We start from the raw sequence: 26,053 nt of genomic DNA, 5'->3' as shown, positions 1-26,053 counted from the left end.
TGGCACTCCTGCAAGAAGTGGTATTTCCATTACGCTATGTGAGCAAGCTTACATAAAAGAGTAATCATGAAAGGCAAACACCTGCTCATTTTTGTTTTTATTATGTATTTTTACCAAAAAGAATTTGTGTGTATTTGTGCATATGTGTGTGCGTGTATCAAAAATGTTTTTGTGACTCTCAAAAGTGAAACTTCCCATTGCATAGTTTACTCAATCAGAGGTGGGTTCCTACCTGATGTATCCGGTACTATAGATCAGTGTTTCCCAACCTTGGCCACTTGAAGATATTTGGACTTCAATTCCCAGAATTCCCCAGCCAGCAAATGCTGGCTGGGGAATTCTGGGAGTTAAAGTCCAGATATCTTCAAGTGGCCAAGGTTGGGAAACACTGCTATAGATGATATCTTGCAGCTGGTTCTGTCGTGCCAGTCCGTGGGTGCCACCATCTTAGAAACAGAAGATTGACGGCAGAAAAAGACCTCATGGTCCATCTAGTCTGCCCTTATACTATTTCCTGTATTTTAACTTAGGATGGATATATGTTTATCCCAGGCATGTTTAAATTCAGTTACTGTGGATTTACCAACCACGTCTGCTGGAAGTTTGTTCCAAGCATTTACTACTCTTTCAGTAAAATAATATTTTCTCACGTTGCTTCTGATATTTTCCCCAACTTACTTCAGATTGTGCCCCCTTGTTCTTGTGTTCACTTTCCTTTTAAAAACACTTCCCTCCTGAACCTTACTTAACCCTTTAACATATTTAAATGTTTCAATCATGCCCCCCCTTTCCCTTCTGTCCTCCAGACCAGTGTTTCCCAACCTTGGCAACTTGAAGATATTTGGACTTCAACTCCCAGAATTCCCCTGCCAGCTGGGGAATTCTGGGAGTTGAAGTCCAAATATCTTCAAGTTGCCAAGGTTGGGAAACATTGCTCCAGACTCTACAGATTGAGTTCATGAAGTCTTTCCGGATAAATTTTATGCTTAAGACCTCTAACCATTTTTGTAGCTCGTCTTTGGATCCGTTCAATTTTATCAATATCTTTTTGTAGGTGATTTCCCCAGAACTGAACACAGTAATCCAATCTTGTTTTTCCATTCTGCGCAGAAGCTGTTTTTTTGCTTCTGTGCTTGTGTAGAAGCTGAGCTTTCAGCACTGTGCGTGCCCGTGCAGCGTAGTCACATGGTACGGGAGGAAGCCAATCGTTGGGGAGGTAAGTTGGAACCCACCCCTGATTCAGATGTCGGGCTTTGGAAATACACACTGTCTAACCTATTAGACATGTCTAATACACACACATATCTAACCTATCTTATGGATCTTGGACAAATACTGTACATTGTCAGGCCGAAGCCATTATATGGAGTTAAGAGACTTTGGTCTGCTATAGAATAGTATTATGGGAACTGGGAGGGGTAGTTGCATGAGAGGGAAAGTTACTAGCCACAGCAAGTTCTTTTCTTAGAGTCCAAGGTCATCCTTTGTTCTGCACCAGCGGATGTAAAGAGGAGGTCGGTGAAATCCCTGCACTCAGACTGGTCCTTGTAATGAACTTGTGGGTGTAGGGCTGGGGGATGAACCTTAACCTTGATGGGGTACTGGAAAGAAGTTAGTATTGGGATGGCAATGGTGTGACCAACATGGCTCTGATAATAAATCAAAACTTGGATGAGAGAATTGGACAGGAATTTGATTTATTTCTCAGATACTATTTGGGGTGCTGACATACATTAAAAACAGTGCATCTGAAAGTCCAGGAACAACTGATATCCATATGGGAAAAAAAACTAGTTGACGAGAATGTTCATTAAATTGTCTTCAGGGACAAACAATGCAGCGATAGGTATAATCTCACCTGCATTATGACATCACTGTGTCTTCTATTGGGCACCTATTATTGAGGTGTCCATTTCACAATCATGATTGAGGCAATTATGGAAAGAACTAGATGGAAGAATGAATAAAGGCAGGACTTTAGGAGAAGCTGAGTAGCTTTCATTCCAACAAGGTAGACCAAGCGATCAATGCCATCTTGGCCAGGATTACTTTTATTGTAAAAGCTACAGTAACATAATCCTGCAAGACTGAATGTATTCCCCCAGTCTTTATATTCATATGAATTAGAGAGGGGGGTGTATCTGTTACATTTCTTGGTTTCTGCCCAAGTCCATTTTATGTGACTGTTGCTTGGGTTGTAGCGCTTCTTCCTGTTCTTTGAGGTTTTTCCTTATTTCCCCTATGGTAATCCAGAAAAACTCAAGCAAAAAAGGCAGAGTTGTCAGTCAGATTCATTGGGAGCTATCGAACAGCCTGAGCACTAACTATCCTTGTTTTTATGTACAAACTGGTTAGGGAGACTGGATGAAAATAATGCAGAGAAGACCCATACTCTTCACCCGAAAAGTATCTATTTTAAGGCAAGGCAGAGGAAAAAGAAATTGAACTGTTTCATATAGCTTTTCCTAAAATGGTGCAGAGGCATACTGGTGACAAAGATGAACTTTCCAACTGTCCCTATTGATCTTGACAACCTTGCAGACTTTTATCATAGCTGGAATAGTTGTACTAGGAACTTCATGCCACAGTTGCCAACTATGAATCCAGTGCAAATACATCCTAATGTTAAGCTGTAGGATTTTACATAGGCTCTCGGACACAGCTTACTCAGATGTGATTTCCTTTCCTTGATAATTCCTTCATTTGGACACGAGATGATTTCACCAAATTTCATCGCTCTCAGCTCCCTCCAAAACCAAGATACTGTGAGATGGAAGAAAGTGCTGAAGAACAAAAGTGACAAGCTTGTGATCCATCTCTGTATTTTCCTTATTAGCCAGGACATTCGTAGCATTAGAACACATAATGTGAGGAATTGCCAAGTACATTCAGTGAACCAAACGAATAAGTGTAATTGGCTGTCTCCCTCTCCATACGCTTACTCCAGCCATCAAGTTAATACTGAACAAGAAGTTTCCTGACTATGATCATAGAGTTACACTGAGCTTCTCCAACTTCATTCTCTGCTTTGTATCACTTTTATATGCAAAATTCAAGTGAGGCAAGGAGCACACATGGATGTGGAGAGGCCAGGATTGTATGCACATCCTATCCTCTGTATTGTCTATGGAGATTCTCAGTCATTCAGGTTATGGTTGTCCCAAAGGTGCTTTTTCAAGAGGCAACTGGAGTTTCTAGTTTTTCTTTGAAGACGTTTCGCTTCTCATCCAAGAAGCTACTTTGGGTGAAGAAGCTTCTTGGCTGAGAAGCGAAACATCTTCAAAGAAAAGCAAGAAAGTCCAGTTGCCTCTTGAAAAAGCACCTTTAGGACATCCTTTGTATTCTCTACCCATATATGTAGACTCTGAACACTTGCTCAAATATTCCGTAATTCCACCAGAGAGATGTCAACAGAAGTCAGTACGCTAATGTTTTCCGAGGGTAAGGAACCAGAATTATAATTTCATTGTCCAGCAGAGTAAGAACTCAGACTCTAAGGAAAATTCAATAGAAACAATCCTCAAATGCTTTGATGAATGCTCTTCTCTGCACTCTTTCTAGATTCTCAATCTTTTTTACTTCATGGCGACCAAAACTGAATGCAGTATTCCAAGTGTGGCCTTACCGAGGCATTATAAAGAGGTATTAAAACTTCTTGTGATTTTGATTCTATCCCTCTGTTTATGCAGCTTAGAATTGTGTTGGCTTTATTGTTGATTAATTTGTGTTGTCCACTAGGTTATCTCACTATTACTATTGAGTAAGGTACCACACATACTGTACCTTAGTGCATATTGTTTTCTCTAATCCTAAATGTAGAACCTTACTTTTTCACCATTGAATTTCATTTGGTTAGATAGCGACCAATGTTCAAATCTGTCAAGATCCTTCTGTAGCTTTTATTTATTTATTTTAATTATTTATTTATTTTGTCCAATACACAATACAGTGGTACCTCAAGATACGAACCCCTCGTCTTATGAACAACTCAAGATACGAACCCGGGGTTCAGAAAAAATTTGCCTCTTCTTACGAACTTTTTTCGTGATACGAACGCCAAACCCGAACTTCCGGGTTTGGCGTTCGGAGGCTGCTGGGAAGCCCCCCAGCCCGGCTGTCACCTTTTAAAACAGCCGCACGGCTTTCCAGCAGCCTCCGAACGCCAAACCTGGAAGTTCGGGTTTGGCGTTCGTATCACGAAAAAAGTTCGTAAGAAGAGGCAATTTTTTTCTGAACCGTTAGGAGGCTGCTGGGAAGCCGCGCGTCTGTTTTAAAAGGTGACAGCCGGGCGGCGGGGCTTTGCAGCAACCTCCGAACACCAAACGCGGAAGTTTGGGTTTGGCGTTTGGCTTCGGGAGACGGCTGGGAAGCCGCGCGGCCGTTTTAAAAGGTCACAGCCGGGCTGGGGGGGTTGCTGGGAAGCCCCCCAGCCCGGCTGTGACATTTTAAAACGGCCGCGCGGCTTCCCAGCCATCTCCGGAAGCCAAACGCCAAACCCAAACTTCCGCGTTTGCCGTTTGGAGGCTGCTGCAAAGCCCCCCAGCCTGGCTGTCAACTTTTAAAACAGCCGCGCGGCTTTGCAGCAGCCTCTGAACGCCAAACGCGGAAGTTTGGGTTTGGCATTTGGCTTTGTGAGATGGCTGGGAAGCCGCGCGGCCGTTTTAAAAGGTCACAGCCAGGCTGGGGGGGTTGCTGGGAAGCCCCCCAGCCCGGCTGTGACATTTTAAAACAGCCGCGCGGCTTCCCAGCCATCTCCGGAAGCCAAACGCCAAACCCAAACTTCCGTGTTTGGCGTTCAGAGGCTGCTGGAAAGCCGCGCGGCTGTTTTAAAAGGTCACAGCCGGGCGGCAGCGGTTTTTTTGCGGGGGGTTTTTTTGTTGCACGGATTAATTGACTTTACATTGTTTCCTATGGGAAACAATGTTTCATCTTATGAACCTTTCGTGTTACGAACCTCCCCCTGGAACCAATTAGGTTCGTATCTTGAGGTTCCACTGTACCTATAGAAGAGAATAGACATGAAGTAATAGATATAAAGAAAATATATATAAATAGAGGAGAAGAGTGGTACCTCATGATACAAACCCCTCGTCTTATGAACAACCCAAGATACGAACCCAGGGTTCAGAAATTTTTTGCCTCTTCTTACGAACTTTTTCCTTCTTACGAACCCACGGCCGCGAAGCCCCGCCGCCCGGCTGTCACCTTTTAAAACAGCCGGGGGGGTTTCTCGGCGGCCTCCCGAACACCGAACCCGGAAGTTCAGGTTTGGCGTTTGGGTTCAGGAGGACGCTGAGAAGCCCCCCGGCTGTTTCAAAAGGTGACAGCCGGGCGGCGGTGTTTTTTTGTGTTTTTTTTCCATTGCACATATTAATTGATTTTACATTGTTTCCTATGGGAAACAATGTTTCGTCTTATGAACTTTTCGTCTTATGAACCTCCCCCGGGAACCAATTAGGTTCGTAAGATGAGGTATTACTGTATATAAAGAAAATATATAAAAATAGAGGAGAAGATATATGAAAGGAAGAAAATATATATGATATATGAGATAAAGGAAAGACAATTTGACAGGGGACGAAAGGCACACTAGTGCAGTTATGTACACCCCTTACTGACCTCTTAGGAACCTGGAGAGGTCAATCATGGATAGTCTAAGGGAGAAATGTTGGGGGTTAGGGGTTGACACTATTGAGTCAGGTAATGAGTTCCACTGTCTACTGTCTACTGGAGTGTGGGCTATTTCTGCCAGTTTGGTTGTCATCTGCAAATTTGATGAGCTCTCCAGCAATCCCCTCATCTATGTTATTGATGAAGATGTTGAAGAGTACTGGGCCTAAAGAACCTTAGGGTACTCCACTGCATACTTCCCGCCATGTAGATGCAGTTCCATTGAGTACTACATATTGAGTGTAGTAGTCGTAAATTGAGGATTACTTTTTCTTAATCCCCCCCCTCGCTTTATTGGCTTCTCTTACTGCATTCTGCTGATACCATTACAATGAAATAGAAATTGACCTCTAGTGATGGCGAACTTATGGTACAAGAGCAAGAGGTGGCATGTGGAGCCATATCTGAGGGCATGAGAGGCGATGACCTATGCCAGCTGCAGTGCACATGGGTGCACCGGCCAGTTGTTTTTCAGCATTCCAGAGGGCAAGGGGAGGCCATTTTTCTCCTCCCCAGGTTTCAGGAAAATCCCCTGAAGCCTGGGAAGGGCGAAAAACTGCCCTATGTACCTACTGGAAGTCCAGAGGCTTCAGTGATGTCCATGTGCATGCACGGGGGGCACAGCATGGGGGAGAGTTTGTTTGTGCATGCATGGGGGCATTGCATTATGGGTGTGGTCCCGCGCTCATGTGCTATGTCACGCCTGCATGCTTTTTTTTGGCACCCGGGCAAAAAAAAGGTTCGCCATCCCTGCTCTAGGTTTATATTTATTTTCCCGGTTAATGTTATAAGCCCTATATGGCATCGGACCGGAATATCTCCGGGATCGTCTTCTGCCGCACGAATCCCAGCGCCCGATAAGGTCCCACAGAGTTGGCCTTCTCCGGGTCCCGTCAACTAAGCAATGTCGTCTGGTGGGCCCTAGGGGAAGAGCCTTCTCTGTGGTAGCCCCGGCCCTATGGAATCAACTCCTCCCAGAGATTAGAACTGCCCCCACCCTCCTTGTCTTTCGCAAATTACTTAAGACCCACGTATATTGCCAGGCATGGGGGAATTGAGACATCTCCCCTGGGCTTATATAGTTTATGTATGGTATGCTTGTGTTGTGTGATTTTTAAATGATGGGTTTTAGATAATTTTTAATATTAGATTTGTTACATTGTATACTGTTAATATTATTGTTGTGAGCCACCCCGAGTCTTCGTAGAGGAGCGGCATACAAATCTAATAAATTATTATTATTATTATTATTATTATTATTATTATTATTATTATGATTAAGAATCAATAAATAATATCACCGAAAGACAGCAGTTCTGACATATCAACAGAAAGTTCTCTTGGTGCTAGGGTTGGTAATAATCACAACTTTTTAAATTTTATTTGTTTTACTTAAAATGATCATTGTTGAACAAGTCATTAAACCATTGCATTATTAGAAGTTTCTCTGGGCTACACATGTACAACAAAATAGATTTTATTAGCCAAACAAGCTAATAATAATGAAAAAAAAAATGCTGGCTGTGGAGAGTGCCAGTTAGTGCAAGGTGAAAATGGAAAGAGGTGAAAAATAATTATAATAATTATGCTGTGGATTCACTTGTTTTGTAAGCTGGCAAGTGCAGTTGAGTAGAAAATTTACCTATGAAAAATACTCCAGGGCTAACCATTTCCAGTGAATAATGAATGTGGGATTACTAGTCTCTGTTCATTGTGTTGCACATATTCACTTTGAGATGCTAATTATAATCAATGAAAACTTCATAGCCAAAACATGGTATTTGACAAAGGGCAGATGATTAAAGAAAAGAATAGTGGGGGACGGAGAGAGTTAAATTGGCACAGTGGCTAAAATATTAAATTAGGATTGGGCCAGTCAAAAGGTGACGTTTTTGGATGTTCCACTGGTTGATCTTAGATTAGTCACTGAGTGGGTTTATAAATCATTCTAAGCATAAAGTCCTTGGACTTGCTTTCACATGATGTATGACTCCATTGAACAAGGGAAGGTCCGTGGCTTAGTGGATATATGAACCTAGACTCTCGGGGGCATAAGCAGCAATGATGGAATAGAATATGATTATCTGTATACTCAAGTCATTTCTTCCAAGATCAATCAAATCCACAGTGAGAATAACGTGAGTAAAGCTTCCTGGATGGGGTGGGGGTGGAGAGACAGGGTATACAAGAATACAACAAATAGAAATAGGAAATAGAAATCATATCCACATATAGTGTAATTCTAGAGTGCTTGTTAGTTAATTTCAAGCATGTGTTCACGGCAAAAAGACTGAAACCAAACTTAGAAATAAAAAAATGTAATTACTCTTTGCCCCCCAAATCATGTGCTTCTGCATTTGGTACACTGTTAGTACTCGCCCAGGTGCACATACCAACCAAGGGGTCCAGACCTCAACACTGCTCTTATACAATGGGATCAACTACACACAGATTACCAGCAAAGTTGAACTGCAAAAACTCTGAAGAATGAGGGGTTTTTTCCTCTCCTGCTATATCATAATAATGGACTGTGGCAGTTCATTGCAATTTCAATCATTTTTAATTTAGCATCACTGCACTGCAGGGTATCCATGTCCAATGTCAATAGTGGGCTAGATGCTGATGCTGGAATTAGGGTTGTGCAACCCTCTATTCTACATGGTGTCACAAAACACTAGCTTAATCATTAAACACAGTGCATTATCTTTTCTATGAAAGACAGTAAAAATTTCGATCTGGCAAAACAGATGTTTTATCAACTAATTGAAACTAATTCAAGGGTCTTCATGGTTTAGTGTGTTAGAAACTGCTTAATAATGTCTCCTGATAATTCACTAAGGACTATGTCTTGGGTTATTGCAAGTTGTAGTTTAGTGTCATCGGGAGGGCTTTCTTTCTTTCTTTCTTTCTTTCTTTCTTTCTTTCTTTCTTTCTTTCCTTCCTTTTTTAATTTTATTTTATTTGTATGCCGCCCCTCTCTGTAGACTCGGGGCGGCTGTATACTCACAGGCTCAAGTCATGTGAATTGTAGTCCATGTTCCCCTAAACAGCTTTTACTAATTGCTGTTTAGATATTTTCAGTGAAGGGCTACCAAAACTTTTACTACACACTGTGGGTGTGGCTTATGCAGGACGCCCTGCATTTTCTTTCAACATCTTTCAGTGCAAAATGGGTGCTCTGGGATGGATCTCCATTTTTGCTACCCCCCCTGCATCCCACCCCTCCCGTCCGGGCAGCAGTCCATCCCTGGATACTTTAATAGCAAACTTTCTAAACAGAAGTTCAACAAAGTATATGGCATTTTAAATCAGGGGTCACCAACCTTAGCAACTTTAAGACTGGTGGACTTTAACTCCCATGTTGCCAAGGTTGGAGACACCTGCTTTAAATGATACACTTAAGACCCTTACAATTAAAAAATGTGAAATAAGGGGGGCAGCAGAAGAAGGGCAAGTGAAAAACTGATGGAAATCATAAAATATTGTGAATTTTTAAGGTACATGCAACAAAATGAAGCTACGAGCATGCTTTTATAGAAATGAATATTAGAGGCAAGAAATGTCTGTGGTAACATCATTTAGATAGGCATATCTAGAGGAAAAAATATTTTCTTTTCTTCTTTCTTTCGTTCTTTCTTTTTTCTGCAGTGATAACAGAGCTGCCTAATTTGGTGGCATTCAAGCATTTTTGAACTTTACTGGAACCAAGCATTTGCCTTAATTGTATGGATTGGCTCTGGTGGTGCTGTTGACACTTGAAAATATGTTCATTAGCATGTAACAGGTGATAGTGAAAGTGTAAATGTAGCTGCAGTTTATGTGGGAAGGAGAATAAAGGAAAGGAGTACAGTGAACCCTCGATCATCGCGAGGGTTCCGTTCCAGGACCCCACGCGATGATCGATTTTTAGCGAAGTAGCGGTGCGGAAGTAAAAACACCATCTGCGCGTGCGCAGATAGTGTTTTTGCTTCCACTGCCGCCCGCCCTTCGCCCGCCCACCCTGTTGCTCGCGCCTGGGGTGCGCGCGCGTTTGGGGACTCCCTAGATCCGCTCCCCAGCTGGGGAGCGGATCTAGGGAGTCCCCAAACGCGCGCGCTTTCCCCAGCTGGGGAGCGGAGCTGGGATGTCCCCAAGCGCGTGCCGCCCGCCCGCCCACGCCGTTGCTCGCGCCGCCGCTGGGGTCTTACGGGGGCAAGAGGGGGAAGACCCAGGGAAGCCTCTGCCCGGCGGGGAAACTCCACCATCTATGCATGCGTGGAAGGGCACGCATGCGCAGATGGTGGAGTTTACTTCCTGGTTGAAAACTCGCAAAATAGCCCTTTCGCGATACTTGAACACGCGAAACTCGAGGGTTCACTGTATTTCTATTTTAGGAAGATCAGTAGATCAAACTTCCAATACTCTATAAATAAAGTATTAGAACCTTTTGAAATTTATATTTTGACCACCTGTATTTTTTAAATTTCCCCTTTTAAAGTATCCTATTGTCATTTTTGTTCCCCCAGAGTGGGGAGGATAACATTTTAATATTTGCTTGCAGGGTTTATATGTCATCTCAATCGGCCAACTCTTGTACTACTCTCCAAAACATAATTAGTATTACACTAGATCCAAATTGAGGTCAGAAAGACACATGTCAGGAAATAAAGGCCACACAGGTTAAAGAGAAATCAGAACATTAATTATAATTATACTCTGAAAACAAGGATCATAAAGTCCCTTCAAGTATAAAAATAAGATTTTAAATGCTGTCGTGTCATATCCATAACCCACTTCTTGAATCATACATGAAGATCTGAGACTGAACAGCTAGAATTAAGTTTGAAGTTTTAAATATCCACGTGACATTAATGTCTCCTGGCAACCACTATGAAATATTTTTTTACAGACTAGTAGACATTCCTATTTCAACATTCAATGGGTAGTTGAGTCAAAGTCTCATATTTCAACCAATTGCTACAATAAGAGCCTACAAAACTTTTGCCAGACCCATCCTGGACTATTGCTCATCTTTCTGGAACCCATACCACATCTCAGACATCAACACCCTTGAAAATGTCCAAAGATATTTCACCAGAAGAGCCCTTCACTCCTGCACTCGAAACAGAATATCCTACGAAAATAGACTAACAATCCTGGGCCTAGATAGCCTAGAACTGCGGCGCCTAAAACACGACTTGAGTATTGCCCACAAGATCATATGCTGCAACGTCCTACCGGTCAATGATTTCTTCAGCTTCAATAGCAACAACACAAGAGCACGCAGCAGATTCAAACTTAATACGAACCGCTCCAAACTTGACTGTAAAAAATATGATTTCAACAATTGAGTTATCGAAGCGTGGAACTCATTACCGGACTCTATCGTCTCAACCCCTAACCCCCAACATTTCTCCCTTTGACTATCCACATTGACCTCTCCAGGTTCCTAAGAGGCCAGTAAGGGGCGTACATAAGTGCACTAGTGTGCCTTTCGTCCCCTGTCCAATTGTCTTCCTTTCTCTCGCTTTTCATATATATTTTCTTCCTTTCATATATCCTCTCCTATAAGTTCACTTTTACCCTTATTTATATTACTACGTCTATTTTTCTTCCTATGTATTTATGTATTGGACTAATGAATAAATAAAATAAATAAATAAATAGCGTAGACAGTAAATAGCAACCATAGCAAGTAAGACTGCTATACTGCCTGCTCCACAGTGCTTCACAGTCCACCCAAAGAGTCAACATATTGCTCCCAACAATCTAGGTCCTCATTTTACCAAAGAATGGAAGTCAACCTTGAGCCCATCAGAATCAAATTCCAAGCTGCAGAGTTAGTCTGAAATATACTGCATTCTAACCACTGTGCCGGGTTGGGTTCCTCCCAGTTCACCTGAGCTGATAGGGGCCTGCTGGTGATGTCATGATGATGTCATTGAATCGGCTCAGCTGATGCTAGTCCATGGGTGCCACCATCGTTTTTTTTAAAAAAGTTTTTTTCTTCTGCACATGCGGAGACCCTCACATCCTGGACATAAATTGTTACCTTCAAAACCACCTATAGAACACTGCACACTAAGACAACTGGAAACAATGACAGGTTTTTCCCTAAATGCCATCATTTTGCTAAACAAATACAGTGGTATCTCGACATACGAGTTTAATTCGTGCCAGAACCGACCTCGTATGTCGATCAATTCGTATCTCGAACGAATGCATTTAGATTTGGCTTTTCGCACCGAGATAACTGGAAAAAATGGAATTCTTCCGCCACCTAGTGGACGCTCAGCTCATATCCCGAATTTGAGCTCGGGTGTCGAAAAGAAATTTTGCTCGCATCTCAGCTCGTAACTTGGAATACTCGCATGTGGAGCAGCTCGTATCTAGAGGTACTACTGTAATTCCCTCACCACTGTCAAACTATTCACTAAGTCTGCATTACTATTACTATTAGTCTTCTCATCATTCCTATCACGCATCTCCTCCCACTTATGACGGTATGGCTGTAACTTGTAGCTTGTATCTTTATGATTTATATTAATATTGCTTATTTCTTGATTGCTTATTTGTATCCTATGACAATCATTAAGTATTGTACCTCACGATTCTTGACAAATGTATCTTTTCTTTTATGTACACTGAGAGCATATGCACCAAATACAAATTCCTTATGTGTCCAATCACACTTGGCTAATAAAGAATTCTATTCTGCTCTATTCTATTCTATTCTACTCTACTAACTGAAGAACAACCCAAAACATGTTTCTTTCTTGCTGATTTTTAGGGTATTGGATCCATTTATCTCAACTTACAACTTGAGATCCTAGTTTATTTATATAGTGAACACTTCTGATTTTATTGGCTCTCCTGTCTCTGTTTACTGTTTTACTCTTTTGGAAAAGACAGTGCTATTGAAATTCAATTCCATTATATGCTTTTCAAGATATCTTTGTGCCATGGTCCCAATAATTAAATTAAGCCATTTGAAAAGTAAATCTACTTAACAAGGTGGAGAAATATGGATGCCTAATGGAACTTGGTACTCATCTAGTGTTAGAATATAAACATGCTGGTTGTTAGCTTAATCATAGCTTATCATAGTCACACTCATCCCCAAAACTTCCATTCCAACAATAAAAATTTAAAAAATAGTGATTTTCTCCTGGTGCTAAAATACAAAAGCACATGTGTGAAGATCACTATAATGGCAGAATAATAGAATAACATGGCATTTTCTGGAAAGCTAAACAGTTGACCAGAGGGGTCATAGGTCTCATTTTCAATGAGAAAATAGAGACCATAGAGATGGAATGACCTGAAACATCTCTATTGCATCAGGAAACATACTGATTTAGATGTATTATCATTTAGAATTTCCATATTGTAATGGAATTATCATATATATGCTTATTTGACTGCCTGCTTTCTTTTGTATTTATTAATACCACTTGTTTCATTTTTATTTGTCAGAAGGGTTGATTCATTTAAGCCCCTTTTAACTTTGCTTTCAAATATTCTTTTTGATAGTTATGGCAAATATAGTGGTTTCTTTTCATTTTCTGTCAAAGGCTTCTAAATTGTTGAATAATTTCAGGGTATTTTTTTTAGAAAAATAAAGCAGACTGGAGGTTGCTATTCTCTAGCTTATATTTAGATGCAGTAATATTTTTAGTATTCTAAACCAAAATCAGTGAGAAATTTTATTGTCTGGGAATATTCCAGGAAGGGAAAATAGCATCTGTCATGAGCCCAATAAGTAACAAAGTAAATGTATAAAGAAAGAGAGAAAGGCAGAGAGAGACTTTCAGATTATATATTGGTTAATATGAAAAAGGAAGAATTGCAAATAAATTCTTTCTGTTATTTATTTATTTATTAGATTTCTATGCTGCCCTTCTCGAGTTAATGTAATTATATATTATATTATCTCGAGTTAATGCAATTATATATTATAGTTATAGTTAGTTATGGTTTATTAGATTTGTATGCCGCCCCTCTCCGAAGACTCGGAGAGTCTATATATTTCTTTCAATGTCAATCAATAGGCAATGGGGTTTTTAAATGAAATTTGACACTTGAAGAAAATGTTATGATAAAAGGAAATGAGTGCTTAACGTGAAAACGGAATACAATCTATTTCTTTACTATTATTTAACTTGATTTGGAAGAATGATGTAAAGCAGTGATAGCTAACCTTTTCTGAACTGAGTGCCCAAAGCGAACATGTGTGTGTGCTTGAATGTACATGTATGCCCCCGAAACCCCCAAATGCAATGTACGTGTGGTGCTTGTGCATGCACCAGTAATCTGCACATACATGCGCAGCCCCTGCATGTGCACCACTCCCTGCACATGCACATATGCTCCCCCTCATACCCTCCATGCAAGTATGAATGGCTCCCTCATACATCCCCCCAGGCGCATGCATTCCAGAGACCTAAGGACCAGCTTCCCGGTGGGGAGCGTGCGCGCATGTGCAGCAGAGTTGACCTGGGGCAATGGCTCATGTGCCCACAGAGAGGTTACTGCTTGCTACCTGTGGCTCGTGGGCCATAGGTTCAACATCACAGATGTACAATGATACTTCTACTTAAGAATTTAATTCGTTCCGTGACCAGGTTCTTAAGTAGGAAAGTTTGTAAGTAGAAGCAATTTTTTCCCATAGGAATCAATGTAAAAGCAAATAATGTGTGCAAACCCATTAGGAAAGAAAAAAAGTTTGGAATTTGGGTGGCAGGAGGAGAAGGAAGAAGAGGAGGAGGAGAGTCGCTGCCGAAGGAAGAAGGTGAGGTGAAGGGAATAAAAAAAATCCAAAACTTTAAGGCTTAAAAAAAAAAAGAGGGAGTCTGAGGCGGTGCCCAGAGAAAGGAAAACGCCCCGTTCCCTCTGAGCTGCCCAGAGCGACGGGAGTATTTCTTTTATCTGGGTGCTGGCAGAGGTTTATTCCCTCTCCAAGCGCCCAGAGAAAGGAAAATGCTTTGTTCACTCTGGACTGCCAAAGCATCCTTAAGCGCCACCAAAACGCTCCTCTGGCAACCCAGGAAAACCCAAGAAGGACGGGATTAAAGAGGAAATGGCAGGAAACTGGCCGGGTCTTTGTGCCGCTTTCAAATTTCCTGGGAAATTTTTCCAGCCTCAGTTCTTAAGTAGAAAATGGTTCTTAAGAAGAGGCAAAAAATCTTGAACACGCGGTTCTTATCTAGAAAAGTTCTTAAGTAGAGGTGTTCTTAGGTAGAGATACCAATGTACAGTATAACTTGGTTAACAAGAGAACTAAAGACACAGTATTTTAATAACAATAATAATAAATTTCATAATGGCAATACTTGTATTTACACTGGTATTTACACAATGGCAATACTGTCCTTTGTGAAATTCTCACAAAAATCAAGGAAAGTTATATGGTAACTTTCCAGCTTTCCATTTGAACAAAAATAAAATGCTTTCTTACAAATAATACAGTTAAATCCAGATGAACCATTTAATCCTGTTCTTCATACATTTCATCTTCATAAAGCAATCATGGCAGATGCCCCCGGAGTAATTCAAAATATCAAAAGCAATTTAGAAAGTAGCATGAACTGTATGTGCCTGTTCTTAATCCAGAAAAGCTGTTTTTTAATCTCATTTAACTGGTTACTTAGTAGCAGATTCACTATGTTAAAAGAATGCTACACTAGGAAATTCCTGCAAGTTTACTGCTTAGACAAGCGAGTCATCAACAGACACATAGAGATAAACCACATTTAAATACATTTCAACCTGACCATAAAAAAGCTAAGAAGGAAATAAAAACATGCACTTCAGCAGGTAAAACCCAGAGTAGCAGGGATGAACACCAGACAAACGAACAATAAAAGAACAATACCCTAATCAAGGAACTGCCAAGAAGAAAATCACATCCCCACCAAACTAGCAGGGAAAACTACTACAGTATATAGGGAATAAAACCCACACTTATTCACATTGATGATTTTACCTAGTTGAGTAATGAAACATCATTAGCAAACAATGAAACTCAGAGAGCACCAAGGAATATAAAATATTAAATTTAAACAACAGTACTAAAATTGACTAGTGAAGGAAATGTGTCTGTACACATTTATTTTTAAAATAGTGTCCTGAGAACACATTTTTTTAATCTGGGAATGATACAGAAGGCTGTCTGTTGTGTGCTGGAAACACTGAACCAGATTGGTTGGTGCTGGTCCATGGGTGCCATCTCTTTTTTTACAATGTTTATTTTATTTTATTTTATTTTATTTTATTTTATTTTATTATTTACTTACTTACTTACTTACTTACTTACTTACTTACTTACTTACTTACTTACTTACTTACTTACTTACTTACTTACTTACTTACTTACTTACTAGATTTGTATGCCGCCCCTGTCCATAGACTTTTTTCTTTCTGAGCATGAACTGAAGCCGAGTTCTGGCACTGTGCGTACGGTCGCCATCTGTTTTTTGGCTTTGTTTTTTTTTGCCATGTGGTGCAGGAGGAAATAAATAAGCAGTGAGGTAAGTTAGGACCAGTCACATGACTGTCAAACTACTCCCACCCAGTCATATGATCACAAATGCATCTCATGACCATCAAGCTATACCCACAAAATAAGCCATGCCTACAGAGCGCCAGTAAAAAAAAAATCCACCGCGTCTGGAAACCAGAGACTTAACACCAATAAAGATTTACAACAAAAGAGCTGTTTCTCTGGGTGGCTGAATATTAACTGTTTAAGGGTTTAATAACAACAAAGCTTTTACATGCCCATTTTGCACTAGCAATGACTTTTAGATACTTTGCAAATGTGGCCTGCATAGAGTCAAGATGGGCTGTAACCAAGGCAATGCAAATCGGCACAGACACTGTAATTATGCACATATGCAACTTAATTGTGCAAATTAATTGAATACAGTCAACACGATTATTCCCCATGCCGTTAATAATTTGCTTTCTCTATCACATTTTAAAAGTACAGTTCAATATTTTTAAACATACAATTGAAAGGACTTGGGGCATGCATCCAAGATTTGAAGACACTGAATCTGGCTTTGGGATTTCAGATTGTGAAATCTGTGGACTACAAAGTGCCTTAGGCATCTCTGTCTTTTGCTGCAATACCCTTTAAGCTATCTGGTACAGGATGATACAATCAAAAAGAAAGTGCTTAAGTTCCTCTTCAGCTTTCCTGGGCTGTTCTCTTAAATACAAGTTGCATGGGAAGTTCAAAAATACATCTGTCTTGTGCTTCTGTTTCTTTTATTTTCGCAGGGTCAAAATGAATTTCCAGGTTTTTTTATTAGTATTTGAAATCTAACTATGAAGCGATGCAGTTTTAGAAACTCGGGTTCACAGTGATTTGGGAATTCAATTTTGACCCCAGTTTACTTCTGTGGCAAAGAAGAACATAGTTAACGGGTCTAATAGCCAAAAATCAGATGGCTTTTCAGACTATCAAATTCCCATGTTTTATAACTTATCTATAAAAGCAAGAAGCTGGTGGGGGGGTGAGAATACCAACATTTTTTAAGGAAAATGAAAAGCAACTTTGCAATTGCAAAAGAATGCTATTTTTTCCTCCTTACACTGTAGATTTAGTCTTGATTGATTTGATAACCAGTTGGAATGCGCAAACAATAAAACCATTCACGTATGTTAATGTGATTTCCACTAAAGGGCAGCTTGAATGCTTTTAAAACTTTCATTTGTCTCATTTTCAACACATTTACAGTCACATTAATTATAGGTGCATAATAGAAAAATGCTGTTATGAAATACATTTTAAATGTATTAATAGAACTTTTGAATTGTAATCTTTATGGCGCTTATATTTAATTCAGATTAATTTGGTTTCATAAAAGAGCCCAAGTAACTGCAGCTTCCCAAATACATTCCCCATTTATTTTATAAACCAAACATGCTCTTGATCAATCAGCTCTATTAATGTAAAAAGTGTACTTGGTGAAACTCATTTATAGCAAGACAATTAGGGTAGCAAATTGACAAAGCTGGGGAGTTTTAATCTTCTTCTATGGTTGTGATGGGCTTGACAGAATTGTTATGTAAATGCTCCTAAGTACCCAACAACCTTCTGACAATTATACATATGACAGCATCCATCAAATTTTAGAAGAAAACTACACAGTACTTCTCCCCACACACAAGGGTATCATTCTGCAATGCAACATCCTTGTAAATCGGCAGATGTTTTATTTAGTAAAGGAACTAGTACATTGTATCTTTACTTCAAACAAATTGCATAATATTGCAAAAATACTACAGAGGGTTAGGGGTATTCATAGACAGGTGCCAATATCTTATAAAATAATACTAAATGTCATTCCTAACTCAAGCTGATTATGTGTGAGCGACTACAGAAGATGCAAGCTAAAGTCTTGGTGTGAACATCTGGTAGACAATGACAGTACCAACACTGAAGCCAAAAAGGGAATATTCCCCTGCCTGACAATGGGCAGCATTTATCATTTGTTTTCCAGTCTGGAAGTCTACATTTCTAATGTCACCATGCCAAATCTGCCAAAGGAGAAGCACAATATTGTTCACATTCCCTATGCAATCCCTGATTGAGTGCAATCATGCAGTGAAGAAACTTTTGGCATTTATTTTCAGAAGCTAGGAAGAAGGTAAAAAATTTCAAGGAACCTATGCCCATAAAAATGCACAAAGGACCAAACAAAATAGAGGCTAGGTTTTCTTCCCCTTCAATGGGGGCATTTTTGTTCTATTGACCAGGCAATTTTTGCTTTGAAAATTAATTTGAATTTAAAAATTAAAATTTGCCGACAGCTGTGGTTCATATCAAATACAATTTTCTTGTACCTGTTCAGAACAGGGTCTCTATGTAATCGTGTTATGTTTAGACCTCAGACTTAGATGATCACGTTTCTACATCATGTCGCCAGTCTTTAAAAATAAATTAAAAGCATATTTGTCATGCATCTACTTTCAAACATTTCCTGCTCTTTGAATGCTGCCTTTTCTGTTCCATTTGAAGTATATACAGATTTCACAGTGGAGACTTCTCCATCACCTACTCTTCTAACCATCCCAATCCTGGGAAATAACGTTACTAGAAAGGGGTTGAGACTTGTAAACAAAAACACCTGGCCAAATTTATATTCATTTAGATGCTTCACGAAACAAGCAAACAATATTGGCCACTCTGATGTATTGCAATACAGTGATCCCCCGATTATCGCGAGGGTTCCGTTCCAAGACCCCTCGCGATAATCGATAACTCGCGATGTAGCGGCACAGAAGTAAAAACACCATCTGTGAATGTGCGCCCCTTTTTCCATGGCCGCACATGCGCAGATGGTGGCGTTTGCGTGTGGGCGGCGGGGAAGACCCTTCGGCCGCCCAACAGCTGATCTGCTCCGCAGCGCGGCAGCAGCGAGGAGCCGAAGATGGGGTTTCCCCGTTGCCCAGGCAATGGGGAAACCCCATCTTCGGCTCCTCGCTGCTGCCGCGCTGCGGAGCAGATCAGCTGTTGGGCAGCCGAAGGAACCTTCCCTGGGTCTCCCCGCCGCCCAGGCAAAGGGAAAACCCCAAGATCGCTTGCCGCTTGCCGGTCACCCGCTCGCCCGGCCGCTCGCTTGCCGCTTGCCCATTCGCCCGCCCGCCTGGCTGCTCGCTTGCCCGTCACCCGCTCGCCCGGCCGCTCACTTGCCGCTCGAGAGCAAGAGGGGGAGAGATAGAGAAAGAGAGAGAAGGAAAGAACGAGATGAGAGAGGGAGGAAGAGAGTGTGAGAGAGGAAGAAGCAAGATAGAGAAAGAGAGAGAGAAAGAAAGATGAGAAAGGAAGGGAGTGACGTCATCGGGTGGAAAAATCGCGATATAGCGATTCGCAATGATCGGGATCACGAAACTCGGGGGATCACTGTATTACTTTTTTTCTGGTTATATCAGCGTAGCTCCTAGCTGCTCCATTTTTGCTCCCCAAATCTTGGATTTGACCATGTTCTCATGTCTGTAGAGTCCAAATGAAGAAAAGGAACAGATAGTCATTTGTCAGAGATGCCAATGAATCCTTCATTGAGCAGTGAGTTCATTGAGCAGTGAGCAAATTCTATTGATTTATAATCTTTAGTTGACGCCTAGGCGCCCTGGGATTTTCACACGTTTTATTTAATGTAACAGGAAGGAAGCCCATGTGGGTTGAATCACTCAAACGTGGGCAGAGGATGACTCTGAGAAAGTTCCCTTAGCGTGTTTTCAGGGCGGTTGGTACAATAACATCTTTACACCTGCGGATTGGCTGAATCCACATTGGATTTTTGGGAGGGATTTGCAGCAGAAGCGGAGTAACGACACGGACACAAAGAGCTGGATTTAAAATGGGTCATTTTTATTAATTAAATTTGCATAATTTATTCATTAGATTAGCATAAATTTAAATAAACCCTGACAAGGACCCGCAGGGTCAAACAATTACTTCTGGGGCGGAAATTGCCGTCAGAAAAACTTCCGGGGCAACTTATGGGCGTAGCTCCATGCTGATCCAGGTGAAAGGCCCCGCCCTCACCTGGATCCCAGCCATGCACCTGCATGTGGGAGGTCTCGCTGTCTAACCCCTACAAGGGGATAGAGATGGGCGGGACCCAAAGACGGATTCTCCCCAAATGGTCAGATCGAGCTAAAGGCACCATGACCTTTGGAGAGAACCTGTCAATCATCCCCAAAGATGCTTAACGGAGAACACACAGTTGCTAAACACCACCCAGTTTTCCGCCCCTAACCTGCCTACCCAAATGACCAAAGGTAAGCCAATTAGCCTAAACAGGGGGCGAAGCACCCCCTAACCGCCTATCCATCACCACAGTGTGGAATAGGCGAAAAAACAGTCGCAGAAAATACCGAGACCGCCAAAAATTCCTATTTGGCCCCCCTAAGGGTGACCCACAGTGGCACACTGGAAGATAGGGAGGGCGGGTGGCTGTTCTAATTCCTTTATTCTAACTGTATGGCTCGAGGGACCTCAGAGCCTGCTTTTCTTTCATCTTCATATCAACTCCAGTTCAATAAAAAGTTCCTTTTGAAATGCTAAGTTTCAAGAGTTTTTACTTTCTTGAATGAGGAGGAGAGGCCGGACCTTACACACTGATATTGATGCCAAATCTGTTGGATCGAGATAGGATAGGCTGTAAAATTGAAAATACCAGCAGAACAGACTTATTATATTTAGTTTGGTCCATAGTATGACAGCACTATTATCATCTAATTTGATGCCATTGCAGATTCAATCCCAGCCCCCATGTGCTTTTTTGAGAGGAAAAAAAAATAAAAGTATCAATGCATCAAAGTGTTTTATTGACAGCTGTCATGTATTTTTATTTTAAATTAATCAATCATCTTTTGCAGCTTCTCTGTTTATCTAAGGCATTTACTTTTCTTTTTACTTTATCAGACATAACAAATTCCTAAGTGAGATGTTGCTTCTGAACATCTTTGATTTTAAATATTTCCTTCAACATTACTAGAAAGCTTTTCTGATTATCTGATGTTTTCTTTGATCGTGCTGTTTAGCACATATTTGCTTGATTTTCAACATCTTTTCACCATTTTGGATGGGATCCATATAGGGCCATTTAAAAAATGTTATACTTGACAATAAAATCAGTTGACCTTCTTTGCCCATATAATATCCTATTGCCCCTTCTCTCCATAGATATAATAGTTAATTTTCTAGTTCTCCGAGGAAGATTTTTTGAAAAAAGAAAACAATTCACTTTTCTTCATTTATCTGTTTTTCTCTTTAGCTTCAGTTATATTAAATATTTACTGTTGCCTTTTAGACACACACAAACACACAGAGAGAGGGAGGGAGGGAGAGGGAGGTGGTAGGGAGTGAGTGAGTTTAGAAACTTATTTAGCTCATTTCTTTCATTATCTTTCATTTGTGCCCTGAGGTCTTCTAGGTTTTATGATGCCATTGATTTTTTATTTATTTTTTAATTTGCCTTGATTTGGAAAAGCCATTTTCTTTAAGTTAATTGGATTTCCTTGTAATGGGAACAACGTAACCTCTTGCCAGTTTTCTCCATTATTCCAAGTATCTCTAAAATCTGCAGCCAAATTCTATTTATCCTCTTTTAAAATTCTCTTAACTTTCTAATTATTCCAATTGTATCCAATTGATTTTCATCAGAATATGGAAAATAGTTCTGAAAGGCATTTATAAAAAGAATGGGGCACAACTGAAAGGTTTTTAAATGCAACAGGAATTTAATTTAAAAATTTTACCTACAGTACTGCGTAAACAACAGACATCTATCCAAAACAAAGCAATCAATTATGATTGTCATTTTAAGCATAAGTATCTGAGTATGCTGGGAATTGCTTCTAAGACTAAAAGTTATTTACAAACGTTATATTACATTGGGTGCTTATATCATTTTATGTAGCTATCAAAACTCTCAGTATTTTATGACAAATTTGTATTATTCTTCCACTGATTAAATTTTCCATTAGTCCATCTCTTCTCCTAAAAATTTCTTTGACTTATCAGTACGTATATTTTTTCACATATTGAGAAAAATGTTGTTTAGTTGCAAAACTTGAGTTTGATGTGCAAATAATTCTCAGTTTAATATCAAACATCTTTATTTAGATATTTTAAAAATATTTTTATTTCTTCACCATCTCCACAAAAACATCCATACATACAGTATATCATAAATCATATATATATATATATATATATATATATATATATATATATATATATATATATACAGTATATATATATATATATATATATATATATATATATATATATATATATATATATATATATATATATATAGTTGTACATTTCTGTCCAATAAATCATAAACAAACATTCTAATTTTGCACCTCTTATACGTTAATCACCCATCTGTTTCCCCCAAATATTTCATAATACTCCCCCCTCTATCTCTCTCTTTTCCCTCCACCTTTTTTTCCTTCCCTCCCTCTTTCCTACATCCCCCCTCTCCTCCTCTTCCCATCCTTCTCTACTACTTCTTCCTCCTTCTTGTCCATTCCCTGAGCAAATCTAATCATAAATCATTTTATGGTTAACAGGCAGGTAACTCAAATCCATAACTTCGTTTAATCATCACTGCTATCCTTAGACTTAATTTTTTCCATATTTATACATATACAGTGATCCCTCGATTTTCGCGATCTCGATCTTCGCGAAACGTTATATCGTGATTTTTCCACCCGATGACGTCACTCTCTTCCTTCCTTTCTCATCTTTCTTTCTCTCTCTCTTTCTCTCTCTTGCTTCTTCCTCTCTCACACTCTCTTCCTCCCTCTCTCATCTCTTTTTTTCCTTCTCTCTCTTTCTCTATCTCTCCCCCTCTTGCTGGCGGGCGGCGGGCGGCGGCATCAGCGAGGAGCCGGGGTTTCCACTTTGCGTGGGCGGCTGGGAAACCCCGATCTTTGTCTGCTCGCTGCTGCTGCGCCGAGCAGATCAGCTGCTGGGCGGCCGAAGGAACCTTCCCTGGGTCTTCCCCCTCTTGCTGGCGGGCGGGCGAGCGGCGGGCATCAGCGAGGAGCCGGGGTTTCCCCTTTGCGTGGGCGGCCGGGAAGACCCAGGGAAGGTTCCTTCGGCCGCCCAGCAGCTGATCTGCTCGGTAGCGCAGCAGCAGCGAGGAGCCAAATCGGGGTTTCCCCGCATGCAAAGGGGAAACCCCGGCTCCTCGCTGATGCCCGCCGCTCGCCCGCCCGCCAGCAAGAGGGGGAAGACCCAGGGAAGGTTCCTTCGGCCACCCAGCAGCTGATCTGCTCAGTAGCCCAGCAGCAGCGAGCAGATGAATCGGGGTTTCCCCTTTGCGTGGGTGGCGGGGAACGCAAACTCCACCATCTACGCATGCGCGGCCATAGAAAAAAAGGGCGCGCATGCACAGATGGTGTTTTTACTTCCGCAACCCTACATCGCGAAAAATCGATTATCGCGAGGGGTCTTGGAACGGAACCCTCGCGATAATAGAGGGATCACTGTATTGTATTTGTATAGGTTTATTATTACTATAATAATACTACCTCCTTCTTTATGTAGATATTTTTAATTAGACTAATAGCCAACATTTTGGAAGATAAATCTTCCTTCCCCATATCTCAGGAAAAACCCCACCTACAATCGTAGTGCGGGCCAAAGATAAAATTACTCAACTTGCAGACTGTATTTTTCCATGGAAAATGTTCTTGGAATTCTTTTATTTATTTTTACTTTTTATTAATTTATTTTGTCAAGCATGTATAAGATTACAAAGTATAAACATTAATATGAATATACAACAATTATAAGCATGGTTTTGAGTATATGCTATTTTACAAATACATAGGGTCTTTAGGACAGGGATGGGGGGCACGCTGGTGTGCTTCTGCATGTCCCTTATGCACCTCTTAAGAATGGGGTGAGGTCAGTTTAAAGTTAAAGTTATGTGGATTTGGGGAAAAACTACAGTCAGGTAATGTATTCCAGGCATTGATCACTCTATTGCTAAAGAGTGCAGAGAAGAGCAATAAATATGATTAGGAGACTGGAGCTTAAAACATATAAAGAATGTTTGCTGAAATTTAGTATGTCTAGTTTTAATTAAAAAAAGGATTGGGTGAAATGATAGCGAGTCTTCGGAGAGGGGCGGCATACAAATCCAAGTAATAAATAAATAAATAAATAAATAAATCTTTCAATATTTGAGGGAAGAGAGGTCAACCTATTCTCCAAAGTATTCTCCAAAGGCAGTACAAGAAGCAATGGGTGGAAACTAATCAAGGAGAGAAGTAACCTAGAACTAAGGAGAAATTTCCTGACAGTGAGAACAATTAATGAATGGAATGACTTGCCTCCAGACGTTATGAATACTCCAGCATTGGATGTTTTAAAGAAGAGATTGGACAACCATTTGTCTGAAATAGTATAGGTCTTCCTGCCTGAGTAGGGAGTTGGGCTAGAAGACTTCCAAGGTCGCATCCAACTCTGATATTCTGTTAATTTGCTGATATTATGCAGTTGTATATCTCTGTACTAACCTAGGCCAGACATGTTATGGAAGTCCTAAAGAAGATGAACAGCAGAGAATACAAGTTACTAATTATCCTTATATATCGGTTAGAACGGTAGCTCTGGATGGGGCCACCTCCCCCATCCGACAAATGGTCCCTACAGTTTTCTTTGACTAGTGGAGCTTTGCAGAGAGGAAGGAAGATGACCTTGATGTGGATATGTTTATGGAGGCTCTCAATCATCCAGGTCATGATTGTCACAAAAGTACTTCTTGGATGAAAAGCAAAACAACTTCAAAGAAAAAGTAGAAAGTCAAGTTACCTCTTGAAAAAGCACCTTTGGTGCTTGATGTGGATATGCAATCCTCTTGCTAAAGTGACAAAGAGTAAAGTAATTTTTAAGTCCAGAATGTCCAGATAATATTTAGAGGCAGCTGAGACAGACACTTCCCTAATTCACTGAACTAAAGGAAGAGAAGGTACAACACAATTCTACCTTTTGTTACTACTGTTAGTCTCAATAAAAGTACAGTGATCTCTCGATTAGCGCGGGGGTTACGTTCCAAGACCTCCCGCGCTAACCGATTTCCGCGTTATACTGGATGCGGAAGTAAAAAACACCATCTACGCATGCGCGCCATTTTTTTCATGGCCGCACATGCGCAGATGGTGGAGTTTGCGTGTGGGCGGCGGGGAAGACCAAGGGAAGGTTCCTTCAGCCGCCCAACAGCTGATCTGCTCCGCAGCGCGGAAGCAGCGAGGAGCCGAAGATGGGGTAAAGGCAAAGGGGAAACCCCATCTTCGGCTCCTCGCTGCTGCCGCGCTGCGGAGCGGATCAGGTGTTGGGCGGCTGAAGGAACCTTCCCTTGGTCTTCCCGCCGCCCAGGCAAAGGGGAAACCCCAAGATCGCTTGCCGCTTGCCGCTTGCCGTATTGCAGCTTGGAGCCTTGCTTCGCCTCCTTCGCTGCAATACGGCAAGCGGTAAGCGGCAAGCGATCTTGGGGTTTCCCCTTTGCCTGGGCGGCGCTGGGGCCATGCGGAGCCGCTCATCTAGGGGGGCGTGGACCGGCAAGGTGCCCTCCGCTCTCTCTCTTTCTCTCCCTGTTACCGGTGTGGTATAAGAGAGAGAAAGAGAGAGAAAGGAGGGCGACTTGCCAGTCCACGCCCCCCTGGATGAGCGGCCCCGCATGGGCCCAGCGCCGGACTCCGCCGTTGCCTCCGCCCTTGTTCGGCTCTGCAGCTGAGAGGCCACGTCCACCCCCTCCTCGGTGTCCCCGGCACCCAGCGTCCCCATGCCGCCTCCACCTCCCGGTAATGCGCCCGACCTCTGCCTCTCTCTTTCTCTCTCATATACCACGCCGGAAACAGGGAGAGA

General features: G+C 41.2%; 1 protein-coding gene across 3 annotated transcripts in view; it reads right to left on the bottom strand.

Moving 5' to 3' along the window:
* LINGO2 (leucine rich repeat and Ig domain containing 2) overlaps positions 1-26,053 on the bottom strand; it is a 932,046-nt gene that overhangs the window by 335,396 nt on the left and 570,597 nt on the right. Inside the window, exon 1 of one of the 3 annotated variants that reach the window (XM_070742466.1) lies at positions 16,029-16,122. The exons of the other annotated variants lie outside the window; for them this stretch is intronic. The gene's annotated coding sequence lies outside the window, so the exon portion shown is untranslated. Of the gene's footprint in view, positions 1-16,028; positions 16,123-26,053 lie in introns of those variants that run through there. 3 annotated transcript variants of the gene reach the window in all.

The sequence above is a fragment of the Erythrolamprus reginae genome, chromosome 2 (genome assembly GCF_031021105.1).
Source record: "Erythrolamprus reginae isolate rEryReg1 chromosome 2, rEryReg1.hap1, whole genome shotgun sequence".
In the NCBI taxonomy this organism is placed as follows: domain Eukaryota; kingdom Metazoa; phylum Chordata; class Lepidosauria; order Squamata; family Dipsadidae; genus Erythrolamprus; species Erythrolamprus reginae.
The sequence above is the reverse complement of the archived record's forward strand: the minus strand, read 5'-3'. Positions and strand labels throughout refer to the sequence as shown.